General features: G+C 38.7%; 1 non-coding gene across 1 annotated transcript; it reads left to right on the top strand.

Moving 5' to 3' along the window:
* The first annotated feature begins 12,825 nt into the window (after positions 1-12,825).
* Positions 12,826-12,931, top strand: LOC116137210. Its single transcript, XR_004129135.1, has one exon. It is a non-coding gene; the product is annotated as a small nucleolar RNA R71 (small nucleolar RNA).
* The last annotated feature ends 280 nt before the right edge of the window (positions 12,932-13,211 follow it).

Below are 13,211 nucleotides of genomic sequence, written 5' to 3'. Positions count from 1 at the left end.
GCCAGTTTGGCTTTAAGTCCAAACTTTCTACAATGGACTGATGGGTAATGTGCAAACCATGGTGGATGCAGCATCAGGAAGAGCCTTGCAGAATAAGACACCAGAGGAGGCTTATGAGTTGCTTGAGATTTTGGCAAGCAACAACTATCAAAGACCAAATGAGAGAACAATATCAAGAAAATCTATGGGTCTTTATGAAGTTGATGCCTTCACAACCATCTCAGCCCAACTAACGACACTTCAAAAATAGTTGGGAAGTATGCAGGTAAACTCTATTTAAACGCCTCAACTAACTTGTGATTTTTGTGCAAGGAACCATGTGAGCAGCAAGTGTCAAATGGGGAACACATTTGCTTCGTCATCTTTATCATCGAAGCAAGTAAACTACTTGGCAGGAAATCAGAGGCAACCAAACAACCCGTACTCCAACACATACAATCCGAGGTACAGAAATCATCCAAATCTGGCTTGAGGCAATCAGAACTAGCAAAATAATCAATGGAACCAAAGGACTTTGCCGAATAACCAACCAGGGGTGAATAATCAACAGGGAGATCTAAGAGTGACAAAGTTGGAGGACATGTTTGGGAAATTTATGCAGGAGACCACGAGTTTTATGAATGAGACGAGGATGAATTTCAGAAATCAAGGGGCGTCCATTCGGAATCTTGAGGTACAGATGGGCTAATTGGCCGAGAAGTTAAATGAGAGACCGCATTGTTCCTTACCAAGCAACACGGTGACGAACCCACGTGAGCAAGTAAATGCAATTTCATTGAGAAGTGGGATAGTTTTAGAAGAGGTGGAAAAATCAAGGAAAGAGGAAAATTCATCAAAGAAAAATGAAGAATCTAATGAAGAAGCTGATGAAGAAATCATCACTGAATAGAAACCACCTAGCCCAAGGAAAGATGAACAGAAGCAGGAAGACGGGAAAGAGAAAAGGAAAGATAAATTGCCATTCCTCGAGATACCATCGGAGTTGGCGCATCACACACCACCCATACCTTTTCCTGAAAGACTTAGAAAAGAAAATCAGGATAAGCAGTTTATTAAATTTCTTGATGTTTTTAAGAAACTGCATATTAACATTCATTTTGCAGATGCATTGCAACAGATGCCAAGCTACGAAAAATTTCTTAAGGAAATCTTATCAAACAAGAGGAAGTTGGAAGATGAGGAAACGGTGATGCTTATGGAGGAGTGCAGTGCCATTCAGAAGAAGTTACCCCTGAAACTCAAAGATCCAGGGAGTTTTACTATTCATTGCACTATAGGAGATATCACCTTTGATCGAGTTTTATGTGACCTAGGTGCTAGCATTAACCTTATGCCTTTTTCTGTTTTCAGGAGACTAGGAATTGGTGAAGTAAAGCCGACAACCATATGCTTGCAACTTGCAGATCGATCAATAAAGCATCCAAGGGGCATTGTGGAGGATGTGTTGATTAAGGTGGACAAATTTATTTTTCCTGCGGATTTCTTTGTGTTGGATATGGATGAAGACAAAAAGATTACTTTTATCCTGGGATGACCATTTCTAGCTACCGGAAAAGCTTTAATCGACGTTCAAGAAGGGAAGTCCATCATGAGGATGCAAGATGAAGAACTAACATTTAATGTCCTTGAATCAACGAGAGCTCCACCTAAACAAGAGTCATGTTTAAAAATTGATGTGGTGGACCAGGCAAAGATTGAAACCTTCCAACTGAACAATCCTAAGGTGGAAATTAAGAGCTACATTGTCAAACCGAATTAGTTTGAGAGTGAGGACCATAACTAAAGGGGTTGCACAAAATTCCGAGATAAGCCATAGTCGAGATTGTGTTTTCACAAGGAACGGATCTCTCAGCTAAAAAAGGGTGAGGGAAAGTCAAGAAAACAGAAAGCAGTCGGTGAGAAAAGTCGAATCACCAAGGTAATGACCAAGGGATGGAATTGGGTAGTGAAACTCTCAACAAGGACTCTGTGTGAAAAAGATCACCAACAAAAAAAGCTCGAGCACAAGGAAAAATTCCGGGATGTGATGTACTTGGATAATCTGGACTGACATGAAAAATTGAGAGAGTCAAGCTTACCGACTATAAACAAGCGCTTCTTGGGAGGCAACCCAAGTGTTTTAATTTTTGTTCTTCTATTTTTTTTATTTTAGTGTGTTTGAATGTGTTTGATTTTCTGATGAGTTTAAATGATTTTTAATTTGTGTATTTTTGGGTGTTTCAGATGAAGTTTTCAGCTAATGCAAGGAAAGAAAATGCTCCAGACTACTTCTTCGCCGCGGCGAAGCACATTGTGTAAAAATAAGTTTTGAAAAGTCTTAGACTTCGCTGCGGCGAAGATTGTTCTTCGCTAGGGCGAAGCAACCTGAAAATATGTTGTAGCTACTGTAAGTTTTCGCCCCGGTGAAGAATTTTTCTTTGTCGTGAAGCAGGTTGGACAAAATTCCTCTAAGGCAATTTCGCAGTGGCGAAACCTAGGTTTCAAATTAGGGTTCTATGAACGAAGAACTTCGCCGCGGCGAAGCTCTGTTTTCTATAAATACTCACTTTGGTTTTTCATTTTTCACGTGACTTTTCAAATCCATTTGACAGAAAAATTTTCCAATTTCAATCCTTTGCCTTCCAAGTGTTTTCCCAACCAAAGTTTTCACTCCTTAACCCTCCTAAACACCAAAACAACTCATTTCAACAACAAATTTTTCGAAAATTTCACGAAAATTCCAGGTTCAAGAAATTTGGGGCTTTCCAATCTGGGCTGATTCTGGGTAAATTGGTGGCAAATAATCCTTCGTATTGGTAAGATCTCAAGTTCTCTAAACTCATTTTCGCACAATTTCAAGTTTTAATTTGTAGATCTGAAAAATTAATTATTGGTTGGGTTGCGAATTTTTGGGTGATTGTGAGTTCGATTTTGTTGAGGAAGGGTTGATTGTGCATGTTGTGATATTGAGGAGTGCAGGTTTTGAGTTTTGGAGTGTTTTGTTGAATGTGGAGAAATCGTAGTTTGGGGGTTTGATTGCAAAATTTTTGGAAGTGTTTTCGATTTTCTTTTTCAGGTTTGAATTGTTGTTGAGGGGAACCTAGGCTTGAATTTTTGGGTTCAATTGTGAGTTGAATTATAGAAAATGGCACCCAAAGTTAAGGTTCCATACAAGGGCAAGGGAAAAGGAAAGAAAGTGGACAGCCGCTTTGTGAATGAAGAGGCCTAGAAACGATATCAAGGGGCCATCCAAAGAAGAGATAAGGGCTTTATTCCTGAGCATAGATTGATCGCGAGTCAGGCTTTGGACTGCAGTCAAGGGAGACAATGAGAACTGTTTATGAGTGCTCCTGCACAACCGGCTGTAGAGCCGCTAGTGAGGGAGTTTTATGCCAACCTCCCGAATTTTGAAGAAGGTACCGCATTTGTCAGAGGGATTGATGTGCTGTTTATAGAAGATGTGATCAATGAGTTTTATAAACTGCCTAGGCTTTATCAGGATGAGTACGTAAGGTTTAGGGCGTCATAGTTTCAGGATAGTATAATTCTTCCGGTCACTGCAAAACTGGATGCAATTTGGGCATTGTCAAAGAAACAAAAGAAGACCATTAAGAGAACTTATTTGACACCGATGGCTCGACTGTGGCAGTATTTTGTTAGTGCGAGGTTGATGCTGGAAACGCTCTATAGCACGGTAACTTATGAGAAGGCATTATTGCTGTATGCTATTGCCACAGGAAAGAGTATAAATGTGGGACTAATTATCTTTAACAACATTCATCATGCCGCCAAACTAGGGCGATCAAGTTACTCTTTCCCATATCTCATTACAGCCTTGTGCATTAGAGCTGGAGCCAAGGTGGATGATGATGAGCAACGTATCCATGTTGCCCCCATCCTCGATTCAGATTATTTTCAGAAGCATCTTGAACGTCGGCAAGCTGAGCAACCAAGAGCAGGAAAAAAACAGCAGAGAACCACACAAGGCCCTGTCACATCCTCCAGCTCCACAGCTACGCAGAAGGAGATGATACAGTAGATGATGGGTATGATGAAACATATGGAAAAAAACGTCAGGATTGGTTGGTTGAGCAGACCCAGATGATGTATGATATGCAGAAGAGTAGCTTCAACAAGCTCAACGTTGACACTTCAGGATTCCAATGGGTTGACTGGGATTCAGATGAGTGGATGGGCTCCAAATCGGAAGAGGAAGAAGAGGAAGAAGAGGGAGGCGAAGAATGAGCACTGGAACACCTGTTTTGTTTTTCTTTATTTTTATTTGTTTTTAGTTGATTTTGTTTTTCATTTCAAACATTAAACTCGGTTTATATTTTGTTTTGGGTTGTGGTAGTTGTTTTAGTTATTTCATTTTCTTTTAATTTGTAGTTTGTGCAAGGACGAGATTAGGTTGTAATACTTTCATATTAGTCTGTGAATTTTTCTAACCTAGTGGACACCACAGTTTTAATTGTTTTGAAAGATGTTGGGTGATTAAAATGTCACAGATCGAGTGTGCACTGTGGAGCGAAACTTCACGAATTAATCAGGGAACTATCTTGTACCATTGTTATTTTTGTTTTTCTATTCCTAATTTATGCGTAATGGGACATTAGGGACAATGTCATCTTTTGTTTGGGGGTAGGAAAATTAGAAATTTTTTTATTTTGTTTATTTTACTTTGGTTTGATTGTTTTTGCCGATGATGAATTGTATAATGATGCGAATTGGATTGTTGTGTTTTTATTGATGAGAAATGTTAAGCATTGCTTCAAGTTTAGGTTTATTGACTACATTTTGATTGAGGTTTGTTGAGTGGTTCAACCACCAGTTTCACTTTTTTGGCATGCTTAGATTCATTTTATGTATTTAGGTAAAGTTTTGATAATGTTAGTGGACTCTAGAACCTAGTAGAGAAGTGCTTGAGGCGAAATTCTAGGATTAGACATGGTTGAGGAGATGATTTAGGCATTCTTTTTGGAATGTTTGAGCCTTTCTAGCCAACCTATGAATGAAATTGTCCATAGTCACCCGTTTGAGCCGTATGAATCATTGTTGCTTTATTTTTCTTGGCTAACCAAAAATTGTCCAATCCTTATACCCTAAACACTCTGTCGTACCCTTAGGAGAATTCGATCCTAATGCAAACACAAAGAACGGGAAGAGTTGTACAAATAAACTAAACGAATAGTTTGGGGGTTGTGAGAAGGGCAATAAAAATAAAAGAGGTAGTTCACCTCAATTCAATTGATTTGTTTTGATGATGTAAAAAAAAAAAAAAAAAAAAAAAAAAAAAAAAAAAAATCTTTTGCCAAGTTTAAGGGTATCTTGGCTGGAAACCAGTAACCGCCTTAAAAACTACCTAGCAGTACTTGGCAACCTCGGTTTAACAACGCCATGTTAGACGCCATTTCCCTCGCCGAATTTATGGTATCAGAAATAAGAAAGATACAAGTTTGAGGGTTGTAAATTAGTGGACACGTTGATTGGTGGTTGAGAAGAAGGGGAGTCGATTTGATTTGAGTGTTTCCATGAGGAAAACTGAGTTCTCTTGCTTTGTTATTCCTATCCGTTTTCTTGGAACCCACTTCCCAAGCCTAGCGTTACAAGCTTATAAAGACCTTTTGATTCTTATCTTTGTCTAGTCCTCATTAGTGGAGAGTAGTTCAATATTTAGGCTTATGGAGTCTACCACCATTTGATAAACTTTGCATTCCTGCATAAAATAATCCGAGAAGTCGGAAGGTGGATTGAAGTGGGGATTACCTACTCGGGGGACCAATTGAGAAAGAAAGTTGATGCGACTTATAACTTCTTGGAGTGTTAAACATTTCTCTATTAATAATTTTGCAACAACTTTTGAGATTGGTATAAATTCTAGGCAGTTGTTTTTAAGTCGAGTCTTTTGTTTCTCTTATTCAATTTTTGTCATTTGCTGTTTTGTATTTTTGAACGTTTGTGTTTTTCTTTTATCTTGTTTTGTACCTAATGCTCGGGGACGAGCATGTCCCTAGTTTGGGGGTATTTGATAATTCGAGGATTATACTAGTTTATTTAAGCTTTTTGGCCGGATTTTAGATATTTCTTAGTTTATTTTTGCCTAAATTACTACTTAACTCCTTACATTTCGTGTTTCAGGTTAAAATAGACATTTTGAGCAAATAAAGACAGATTTGGAGTTTCTGGACTCAGAAGCAAGCAGAGGGCAATTCTGTAAATTCAGAATTCTTCAGGAAGCTTTGCTGCGGTGAAATGGGTTAGTGACGCACTAGATTCAGCTCCTTTGTCGCTGCGGCAAGATTCCTTGTTTGCCGCGGCGAAGTCTGCATTCTCCAGTTTTTGTAAAACGCCAGTTTTGTTTTTAGGCTAAGTTTTAAGATTTTGGGCGAGGTATAAAAGAGAGACTTAGTCTTTTTGTTTAGGGCGTTCGTGGAGAGATAGACAACAGTTTTACATTTTCTTAGATTCATTTTTGAGTGATTTTGGATTAAACAAAGTGTGAAGATTCGAGGTGAAACCAGTGGATTCATCAATTAGGGAGATTCTTTTCCTTTTCTCTTGTTTCCATGATGTTGAACTTGGAGTTTTTCGTTCCTTTTAATTGTTTTATTGATTTAGCCATGAACTAACCTAATTTGGGTTAGGGTTTTGATGTAGTTCGGATTCTAATGGGTTAGAGAGTTGATGATTATTAATTTCATATGATTTTGCTTTGATTGTGTGATTATTCTATATTTAGTGTTTTTATGTGATGAACATGATGAGATTGAGAGATAATTCATGTTAAGCTTCTTGGGTAATCACCATTGTATTATTGGATGATAGAGATAGATTCAAGAACCAATGAAATCAATCTAGGATTCTTGTGCTTAATGAGCTTAGATTTATTAACTTTCAATTTGTTGGGTGCGGAAGGTTAATAGGGAAGAGTAGGAAAACATAGCTTGAGAAGGTATGTTGGACATCTTAGAGAGTTCGATTTACAATCAATGCATGTGAATATGATTTAGTTTAATTCTTTAGGTTTAACCCATAGAGTTCGAATGAAGTCAAAACCCTACCCGTTTGTTTGAATTGATTTTATCCCATTTTAAATCTTGCTTTCATAGTTTAATTTTATTTTAATAAAATTTTTTTTAGTTATAGTTTAAATTGCTCCCTTAAATCCAAAAGAATTCGATTGCTTCAACTTGAAAACGGTAGACAACTTAGTGCTTAGCAACAATCCTCGTGGGAACGATACTCACTCATCACTCTATTACTTATGCGACTAGTATACTTGCTACATATTGCATGTTGTAGGAAACACGCATCAGAATTACAAATGGATTTAATTCTGCAATCCTTGCCTGACTCTTATGCTCCGTTCATAATGAATTTCAATATGAACACGATGGAGAAAACTCTGTCAGAACTTCTGAACATGCTGAGGACTGCAGAGCAGGACTTGAAAACCTGCTGCTAGTAAAGCAAAGGGTAACTGCAAGGGTAAGGCCAAACCTAAGCCTAAGCCCAAAGGACAGGTTGCTCTTGGGCCTGAAAGTGGCATAGGGAAGGGCAAGGTAGTCTGCTTCTTTTGTGGCAAGCCTGGCCACTGGAGGAAACACTGCAAGGTTTTCCTCGCAAGCAAGAAGAAGTCAGAGGCTACGACTTCAGGTATTTTTATGATTGAGTTTAATTTCTCTCCCTCAACATCTTGGCTCATTGACACAGGATGTGGTACTTACATTTGTACTGATGTGTAGGGACTAAGGCAGAGTAGAGTGCTCACCAAGGGAGAGGTGGACCTACAAGTTGGAAATGGAGCACATGTGGCTGCATTGGGTGTAGGGACTTACTGTTTATCTTTGCCTACGGGCTTGTTATTGGAACTAGATTACTGTTATCACGTAACTTCTATTTCTAGAAATGTTATTTCAGTATCCGCTCTGGATAATATAGGGTATCATTTTGAAATATCAAATGGATTGTTGTCTGATGCGTGTTTCCTACAACATGCAATATGTAGCAAGTATACTAATCGCACAAGTAATATAATGATGAGTGAGTATCGTTCCCACGAGGATTGGTCGCTAAGCACTAAGTTGTCTACCGTCTTCAAGTTGAAGCAATCGAATTCTTTTGGATTTGAGGGAACAATTAAAACTATAATTAAAACAAAATTTGCTAAATTAAAAATTAAACTATGAAAGCAAGATTTAAACGGGATAAAATCAATTCAAACAAACGGGAAGGGTTTTGACTTCATTTGGACTTTATGGGTTAAACTTTAAGAATTAAACTAAAATCATAGTCAAATGCATTGATTGTAAATCGAACTCTCTAAAGTGTCAAACATACCTTCTNAAAAAAAACACTTGGGTTGCCTCCCAAGAAGCGTTTGTTTATAGTCGATAGCTTGACTCTCTCAATCCTTCAAGTTGGGATGTCAAGCCGGATTGGGACGGATTTGTAACTCAGCATCCCATCTATGTAGGGCTTCAATCTCTGTCCATTGACCGTAAAGGTGCCCTTTTCTTCATGTGACACTTCCACCGCTCCTTATGGGTGAATTCTTGTCACTGTGAATGCTCCGGACCATCTAGACTTAAGTTTTCCGGGAAAAAGTCTAAGTCTAGAATTGAACAACAACACCTTCTGTCCTACTTCAAAGTCCTTCTTCCGGATATGCTTTTCGTGCCACCTTTTTGTCTTCTCCTTGTAAATCCAGGCATTCTCATATGCTTCGAGATGAAACTCATCAAGTTTGCTCAAAGTCAACATCCTTTCTTCTCCAGCAGCTTTTAAGTCCATGTTTAGTTGCTTGACTGCCCAGTATGCTTTATCTTCTAGTTCAACCGGCAAGTGGCATGCCTTCCCATAGACCATCCTGAATGGAGACATACCAATCAGAGTCTTAAAGGTGGTTCTATAGGCCCATAACGCATCATCTAGCTTTCGTGACCAATCTTTCCTAGATGCATTAACTGTCTTTTCTAAAATTCCTTTAAGTTCTCTGTTAGACAGTTCTACTTGCCCACTCGTTTGTGGATGGTAAGGTGTTGCAACCCTATGTGTCACTCCAAACTTACTCAATAGTGTATCCAATTGCCTATTGCAAAAGTGGGATCCTCCATCACTAATGATTGCTCGTGGTACCCCAAACATTGAGAAAATATTCTTTCTCACAAACTGAATCACTACCCTAGCATCATTAGTCGGCAATGCAACTGCTTCGACCCACTTCGACATGTAATTCACCACAACCAATATAAATGTGTTCCCAAAAGAACTTGGGAAGGGACCTATGAAATCAATGCCCCACACATCAAAAAGCTCAACCACTAGGATGTTGTTCAATGGCATCTCATCTCTTTTTGAAATATTACCCACCCGTTGACATTGGTCACACTTCTGAATCATCTGGAAGGAATCCTTGAAGAGGGTTGGCCAATAAAACCCCGATTGTAAAACCTTGGCTGTTGTCCTAGCTCCTCCAAAATGGCTACCTACTTCCTTCTCATGACAATGCCGTAGAATGCTTTCCATCTCTTCCTTCGGGACACATCTCTGTATCATTTGATCAGCATAGTGTCTATATAAGAATGGCTCTTCCCAAAAGTAGTACTTCAAATTTGAGAAAAAATTTTCTCTTTTGTTGGAACGTCATACCATTTGGGAGCACCCTTGATGACAAATAATTTGCAAAATCCGCATACCATGGTGCTTCTTCCACGCTTATCAATTTCTCATCCGGAAACATTTCTCTAATTGGCATTTCCTTCTCAATTCCCTTGATTGGTCTCTCAATCCTTGACAAGTGATCTGCCACAACATTTTTCGACCCCTTCTTATCTAAAATTTCCAACTTGAACTCCTGAAGTAGTAAGATCCATCTTATCAGCCGAGGTTTTGCTTCTTGCTTTGCCAAAAGGTGTCTGAGTGCTAAATGGTCCGNATTCTAAGCTCATTAAGCACAAGAGTCCTAAAATGATTTCATTGGTTCTTGAATTTATCTCTAGCATCCAATACTACAATGGTGATTACCCAAGAAGCCTAACATGATTCATTTCTCAATCTCATCATGTTCATCACATAAAACCAGTAAATGCAGAATTAACACACAATCAGAGCAAAATCATATGAAAAGAAAATAATCAATAACTTAACCCATTAAAAATTCGAACTACAATCAAAACCCTAACCCAAAATGGGTTAGTTCATGGCTAAATCAACAACACAAATGAAACAAACGAGAGTATTAAAGTTCAACATAATGAAAATAAAAGATAAGATAAGAAATCTCACCAAATGATGAATCCCCTGGTTTGAAATTGAATCTTAACCCTTGTTCAATCTAAAAAATTCCTCAAAACTAAACTAAGGAAATGTGAAAAACTGCCCTATCCCTATTCGCAGACTCCTTGCAAAAAGGCTCAGTTTTCTTTTTATACTTCACCCAAAAACCTCATACAAACGTTAGAAAAATAAAACTGTGCGTTTTACAAAACTGAAAATTGCAAACGTCGCCGCGGTGAAGAAGAAATCTCGCTGCAGCGAAGAAGGAAATAGATCTGGTTCGTGACTAGCGCATTTTGCCGCAGCGAAAAACAAATCTTCCCCGCGGCGAAGCTTCTTGAAAAGTTCTGAAATTACAGAATTGCCACTTTGCTTGCATCTTCGCTTGATTCTTCGATCCTAGGTGCTCTCCCTTGGGAACAAGCCTCATAGTGCTTTATCCTGCTTTAGAACTCTCCCAACTTCTGAGATCTGCTAACTTTTGAGTCCAGAATTTCCAATTTTGTCCTTATCTGCTCAAAATGTCCATTTTAACCTGAAACACGAAATGTAAAGAATTAAGCAACAATTCAGGTCAAAATGAACTAGAAAGTACCTGAAATCCGACTAAAAAGTCTAATGAAAACGGTAATATCCACAGATTATCAAATACCCCTAAACTAAAGATATGCTCGTCCCCGAGCATATAGTACAAAACTCACGGAAACAAAAACAATAAACAAACGAAAAAAAACACGAAACACTCACACAACAAGACTAAAAAAATTTAACAAAAACCAACAAGACTCAAACTCAACAATGAATTGCCTAGAATTTACACAAGTCTCAAAAGTTGTTGAAAAATTATTATCAGGAAATGTTCAACACTCTAAGAAGTTATAAGCTATATCGACTGTCTTTCTCAATCGGTCCACCGAGTAGGTGATCCCACTTCAATCCACATTCCAACTTCCCGGATTATTTTATGCAAAAATGTAAAGTTTATCAAATGGTGGCAGACTCCATAAGCCTAAATATCGAACTACTCTCCACTAATGAGGACTAGACAAAGATAAGAATCAAAAGGTCTTTAAAAGCTTGTAACGTTAGGCTTGGGTAGTGGGTTCCAAGAAAAAGGATAGGAATAACAATGTAAGAAAACTCGGTTTTCCTAATGCAAAAACTAACATCAAATTGAACTCCACTTCTTCTCAACCACCAATCAAAATGTCCACTAATNTTACTTCACCAATTCCCAATCTCCTGAAAACAGAATAGGGCATCAAATTAATACTAGCTCCTAAATCACACAAAACGCGATCAAAAGTAATATCTCCTATAATATAAGGAATAGTAAAACTCCCTGGATCTTTGAGCTTCGGGGGTAACTTCTTCTTGAGAATGGCACTGCACTCCTCTGTAAGCATCACCGTTTCCTCATTTTCTAACTTCCTCTTGTTCGATAGGATTTCCTTAAGGAACTTCCCATAACTCGGCATTTGCTGCAATGCATCTGCAAAAGGAATGTTAATATGCAATTTTTAAAAAATTTCAATAAACTTTGAAAATTGCTTATCCTGATTCTTTTTCTTCAATCTCTGAGGAAAAGGCACGGGTGGGGTGTGATGTGCCAACTCTGGTGGTATCTCGGGAAATGGCAATTTCTCCTTTTTCTTTTGCCTTTCTTCCTTCTTCTTGTTCTCTTCCTCTAAACCACTTGGCTTCTCATCAACAATGATCTCTTCATCAACTTCTTCTTCAAAATCTTCCTTTCTAGCTCGTTCAACTTCTTCCAAAACTATCCCACTCCTCAAAATTATGGCATTTGCTTGCTCACATGGGTTAGTCACCGTGTTGCTTGGTAAAGACCCCTGTGGTCTATCATTTAGCTTCTCGGCCAATTGGCCCATCTGTACCTCAAGATTCCGAATGGACGCCCTTTGATTTCTAAAATTTGTCCTCGTCTCATTCATAAAACCCGTGGTCTCCTACATGAATTTTCCAAACATGTCCTCCAACTTTGTCACTCTTGAATCTCCCGGTTGATTATTCACCCCTTGTTGGTTATTTGGAATTGTCCTCTAGTTCCATTGATTATTTTGCTAGTTCTGATTTCCCCAAGCCAAATTTGGATGATTTCTCCACCCCAGGTTGTATGTGTTGGAGTATGGGTTATTTGGTTGCCTCTGATTTCCTGCCAAGTAGTTCACTTGCTTCGATGATGAAGATGACGAAGCAAATGTGTTCCCCACTTGACACTCGCTGCTCAGATGGTTTCCTACACAAAAATCACAAGTTAGTTGAGGTACTTGCACAGAGTTTACCTGCGTACTTCCCAATTGTTTCTGAAGTGCCGTGAGTTGGGCTGAGATAGCTGTGAAAGCATCAACTTCATGAAGACTCGAATATTTTCTTGGTGTCACTCTCTCATTTGGTCTTTGATAGTTGTTGCTTGCCAAAACCTCAAGCAACTCATAAGCCTCCTCTAGAGTCTTATTCTACAAGGCTCCCTCTGATGCTGCATCCACCATGGTTTGCACATTACCCATCAGTCCATTGTAGAATGTTTGGACTTGAAGCCAAATTGGCAACCCATGGTGTGGACATTTCCTCATTAACTCCTTGTACCTCTCCCAAGCCTCATAAAATGACTCGGACTCATCTTGTAGAAATGATGTGATATCATTTCTGAGTTATGTTGATTTAGCTGAAGGGAAGAACTTGGTAAGAAACTTCTGTGCTAGATCATTCCAAGTTGTGATAGTTTCCGGTGGTAGTGCCATTAACCACCCCTTAGCTTTATCCTCCAATGAGAATAGGAATAACCTCAGTCTAATGGCGTCATCTGATACTCCGTTCGATTTGAAGGTGTCACAAATTTCCAAGAAGTTCGTAATATGCTGATTCGGATCTTCCTTCAAATCACCATTAAACCTTACCGACTATTGGATCATCTGGATGATTGCCGGCTTAAT

The sequence above is a fragment of the Pistacia vera genome, unplaced genomic scaffold (assembly GCF_008641045.1).
Source record: "Pistacia vera cultivar Batoury unplaced genomic scaffold, PisVer_v2 Contig320, whole genome shotgun sequence".
NCBI lineage: Eukaryota > Viridiplantae > Streptophyta > Magnoliopsida > Sapindales > Anacardiaceae > Pistacia > Pistacia vera.
Note: the sequence above shows the minus strand (reverse complement) of the source record. Positions and strands in the feature narration are given on the sequence as shown.